Here is a 5,424-nt window from a genome sequence, read left to right as displayed (position 1 = left end):
GTGGGTGTTCTCTGGCTCCTCATTATACTTTTATATATGGAAATGATATTACATCTTTCAGTGCTGAGGGAGAGGGGGAAGAGGTGGCAGGGGATGGTGATGGGGGTGTAAGAGAGGGGAGAGAGGTGGGTGGTGGTAGTGGTGGTTACGTGTTAGTGACTATAGAGCCAGTTCTAGTTATTTATGCCTCTCCTACTAGCCTTGTTATACCTGTGTTGTATTATAATGCAGTTGTTTTGACTGGCGAATTTTATGTCGAATCTGGTTTTAAAATTGAGAATGAAGGTGGCTTCCAAACCTTCTTCTTTCAGTGCATTACATTTTTTTTCACTTTTCTGTATTATTTCCTTTGATTTTGGCAAAATTTGCTTTTTCAGCTTCCATCAGTGTCCTCTTGATTTACTGTCTCCATTTCAAAAAAGCAGTCCTTGTTCATCTTGACAATTCCCCCTTCAGTATCTTGTATGTTACGATCATATTCCCTCTGTTTCCAGGGCTGTGAGGTCCAGTTTCCTTAACCTGTCCTCATAGCTCAACTCTCTTAGCTCTGGCACTAACATTGTTGCAAATGTTTTTATATTGGTTAAATTTTGGTGCTTCAAACCAAAGCCCCCATTTGTTGCACCAGGTGTGGATTACATGGTGGCGGGGTTTGGCCCGCCTCTCAACCCTTAGTCAACTGGTATATATAGGTTCCAGAACCAATGTGATTGTAGCAGTTGATGGAGTGTGATTGTAGTAGTTGATGGAGTGTGATTGTAGCAGTTGATAGAGTGTGATTGTAGTAGTTGATGGAGTGTGATTGTAGCAGTTGATGCAGTGTGATTGTAGCAGTTGATAGAGTGTGATTGTAGCAGTTGATGGAGTGTGATTGTAGCAGTTGATAGAGTGTGATTGTAGCAGTTGATGGAGTGTGATTGTAGCAGTTGATGGAGTGTGATTGTAGCAGTTGATGGAGTGTGATTGTAGCAGTTGATAGAGTGTGATTGTAGCAGTTGATGGAGTGTGATTGTAGCAGTTGATGGAGTGTGATTGTAGCAGTTGATGGAGTGTGATTGTAGCAGTTGATGGAGTCACAATTTAAGAGACACTAACTTAGGGTTGAGGTGCATTGACAGACATTTTCACCGAGACAGTCTAACCGATATTCTGAGACTGTATCAAGTCAGATCCTCTATTCTGATAACAATATCGCTATTTTTTCCATATGTTAGAACTGTATCCATGTTTATATAAAAAAAATTGGATTGAAGAATCGTCTGAAATTTGACCAGTGGGAGTGTGAGAGGGAGAGAGAGAGGAGACAAAGTGGGAGGGAAAGGGGAAAGTGAGGGGGTAAGAGGGAGAGTTGTAAAGCCCGAAAACGAAGCTAACATAAAAATAAATGAACTGTAAAAGCCCTGATGACAGGTAGACAATGCAAGCAGAAAAGGGAGGAGAAATGCGACAAGAAAAGTAGGATACGAGAAACAAAAAGTGACATAAGAAGATGGGAAGAAAAGAGGTAGAAGGAGAGCTGAGAGAGAGTCACAAAGCTGAGACAGATCGCACTATTGACCATAGTCACATAGTCACATAAGGTCACACAAGGTCACACAAGGTCACATAAGGTCACACAAGGTCACACAAGGTCACATAAGGGGTCCAGGACAGACCCAACGTCGTCACTTGTTACAGGGCCTTGTTCTCTGCCTGTGACCATTCACTCAACTGCATCACAAGCATTAACCAATACCAAGTATAAGACATTATCATGGCAATGATTATGCAATCATGATGAATTACTCATATCGGACACCTGACTGTGCAACCCTAATGTCCTGTTAACATTGCAAGAGTGCCGTCATTGCACTGAACACCACATTGCCCAACGCTAAAATCCGTGTCAGTCACTCAATTAACAATATCATTGGGACAAAAGTACGCCCAAATTAGTCGAACCGCTTGGATTGGTTGGTAGGGCCAGGGTTCTTGCAGGTCAGGGAGGGTTCGATCCCCGATGGTTCAAGCGGTTGGGCACCATATGTTCTGTCCCAGCTCCTTGTCAAATCAAATCAAACATTTATTCAGGTACAGTACATACATACAAGGTGACATAAAAAACATTGATGGATTTATAGATAGAGCTAGTACATACAATGCCTGAAGCCTTTATTGCGCAAAGCGTTTCGGACTTGTCTTCATATCCCAACTCCTCGTCCTCATATCCCAGTTCCTTGGCCTCATATCCCAGTTCCTTGGCCTCATATCCCAGTTCCTTGGCCTCATATCCCAGTTCCTTGGCCTCATATCCCAACTCCTCGTCCTCATATCCGAAGTCCTCGTCCTCATATCCGAGGTCCTCGTCCTCATATCCCAGCTCTTCGTCCTCATATCCCAGCTCCTTGGCCTCATATCCCAGCTCCTCGTCCTCATATCCCAACTCCTCGTCCTCATATCCCAGCTCCTCGTCCTCATATCCCAGCTCCTCGTCCTCATATCCCAGCTCCTTGGCCTCATATCCCAGCTCCTCGTCCTCATATCCCAGCTCCTTGGCCTCATATCCCAGCTCCTCGTCCTCATATCCCAGCTCCTTGGCCTCATATCCCAGCTCCTCGTCCTCATATCCCAGCTCCTTGGCCTCATATCCCAGCTCCTTGGCCTCATATCCCAGCTCCTTGGCCTCATATCCCAGCTCCTTGTCCTCATATCCCAGCTCCTTGGCCTCATATCCCAGCTCCTTGGCCTCATATCCCAGCTCCTTGTCCTCATATCCCAGCTCCTCGTCCTCATATCCCAGCTCCTTGGCCTCATATCCCAGCTCCTCGTCCTCATATCCCAGCTCCTTGGCCTCATATCCCAGCTCCTTGGCCTCATATCCCTTACAAATGCAATATAGTTGTACCACCTTAACGCTTTCTGTTGATGCTTTACCTTACCTTACCTTTCTCCTTGTAATTATCTTACCTTATCTTTCTCCTAATAGTTACCTTATAATTCTCCTAATACTTACCTCACCTTGCCTTATCTTTTTTTCCTGGCCTTATATCTCACCTCATTGTCATCATATCCCAGCCCTAGCTAGTGTTAATTACCGTATCTTTCTCTTAATAATTACCCCTTACCTTTTTCCTAATAATTATCCTACCTTTCTCTTGATAAATTACCTTACCTTTCTACTCGTAATCACCTTTGCATCCAAATTATAGAGTTCAAGAAAATACATTAATCTTCTTGGACGAAAGACTCCCAAATTCTATCATAGAGTCGTAAGCTTTGCTCTGTGAGTCTTGGAAGTCTTAAAACGTAAACACATATTTACAAAACTCTAAAAACAAACAAAAAATGTCTGTGTCAAGAATGGTGTCGTTAGAGGTGTTTGTAGAAGCAAACTGGTCGTTCAGGGCCTGATTATGGGGTATATTTTTTGCTTGTTCGACTCGGTGATTTAAATACGCTATGGCGACTAAAGTTTATAAATAAATTTAATTATTAGTAAATTAGATTATAAATGATATAATTTTCAGTGTATAATAAGGGTAATTAACTTAGGTGAAAGTTTTTTTCCCTGGGTAAAATAACTTGTGGTAATATTAACGTTGTAAGTTAACAAACAAGATTAAGGTACTGTAACTTGTTGAATTAAAATGACTTGAAGTTTAACATCGTGAGATTAACCTTGTATATTAAACTTGGTAAGGGTAAAAAGGGTAAATTTAATCATGGGTGACTTCCAGAAAGTCTAACACTGGGGACTTACATTGGTGGAAGTTATACCTTGGGTAAATTAACAATATAATACAGTAACATTCTATGAGGTTAACATTGTTTGGCCAAGTGGAGGGGTCCGGCGGAGCCCTGCCAACGCCGGGCCACTGTAGAATCTATCTTAGACACCCTTTTAATTTAACGTTTTCTCTCACGTCCTTCAATTCCACTTTCTATAAATATCTTAGGATAAACTATACTCAATTTACCAGAGGGCCGCCACCTCCAGTAGCCATCAACGGAAACAGGACAATGGCTTATCAAAGGTCCCCCTATTATTCCTGAGAATTTTGTTTGTAGCTAATTTTTTTAACTGAAGTACTTTAAATTTAAAATTAAATGAAGTACTGTTTTGGCTTTTTATGGCTTCGGTGGATAGACGATTGAATGGGTTTATCACCTACTGGGTGAAAAAACATCTCTCTCTCTCTCTCTCTCTCTCTCTGTCTCTCTCTCTCTCTCTCTCTCTCCTTTTCTGTCCTATATTATAATGTTGAAGCTGTTGTGGTTTATTTTTCTCATATCCCTTCTTGTCTTTGAATCCCAGCTCTTTGTCCTCATATTCCAGTCCTTAGTCATGTAGGGACTAGCCGGTCGGCCGAGCGGACAGCACACTGGACTTGTGATCCTGTGGTACTGGGTTCGGTCCCAGGCGCCGGCGAGAAACAATGGGCAGAGTTTCTTTCACCCTATGCCCCTGTTACCTAGCAGTAAAATAGGTACCTGGGTGTTAGTCAGCTGTCACGGGCTGCTTCCTGGGGGTGGAGGCCTGGTCGAGGACCGGGCCGCGGGAACACTAAAAAGACCCGAAATCATCTCAAGATAACCTCAAGATAACCTGTAGGCTGTTGTACTTTATGTGAGTTACACTGGATATCCTAAACAACTTGTCTGAATTTTATATATATTTAAATATTTAAATATGTATAACTTTACATGTACTGTTAAAGCCGCTGTAGTTTATAAACGGCCTCTTGTTTAGTTATCAATTATTTTCAAAACTTTCAACAATTTAGTTATGTTCCCATATCGCCCTTAATTTTAAGTATTCCCTAATAACATCTGTCTACCTTATCCTTCTTCGTTTCATTTATACGTCCCATAAAAGCTCGTATATCATTTGCAAAATGTCTTCAATAGCTGTTATGTCCGCCAGCCTTCTTGTTAGTGTTAAGTGTCTATCGCGTCACACCTTTGATCAACCTTTACCTTAAGTCATGCCTGAAACGGTGTGTATTAGGGGGCCTTGTGCAAGGGTGTGTCACTACCTGTATCTTTCTCTCTTCACGTGTCACACGTATGTACATTTGTGTATATAAATCAGAGAGATGATACAGAGTTCCTGCACTCTCACCTGGGAAATTTGTCGCATCTCTACTATAGACACGTTGTTCTCCGCGTTATGGCCTTAGTCCTGGATATTATTTAGGCAGGCAGTATTTTATTATTTAGGCATTTAGGCAGACTGTGTAGGCAGTCTCCGTGGTGTAGTGGTAAGACACTCGCCTGGCGTTCCGCGAGCGCTATGTCATGGGTTCGTATCCTGGCCGGGGAGGATTTACTGGGCGCAATTCCTTAACTGTAGCCTCTGTTTAACGCAACAGTAAAATGTGTACTTGGATGAAAAAACGATTCTTCGCGGCAGGGGATCGTATTCCAGGGTCCATAGGATTAAGG

Source organism: Procambarus clarkii, chromosome 19, assembly GCF_040958095.1.
Source record: "Procambarus clarkii isolate CNS0578487 chromosome 19, FALCON_Pclarkii_2.0, whole genome shotgun sequence".
NCBI lineage: Eukaryota > Metazoa > Arthropoda > Malacostraca > Decapoda > Cambaridae > Procambarus > Procambarus clarkii.
The sequence above is the reverse complement of the archived record's forward strand: the minus strand, read 5'-3'. Positions refer to the sequence as shown.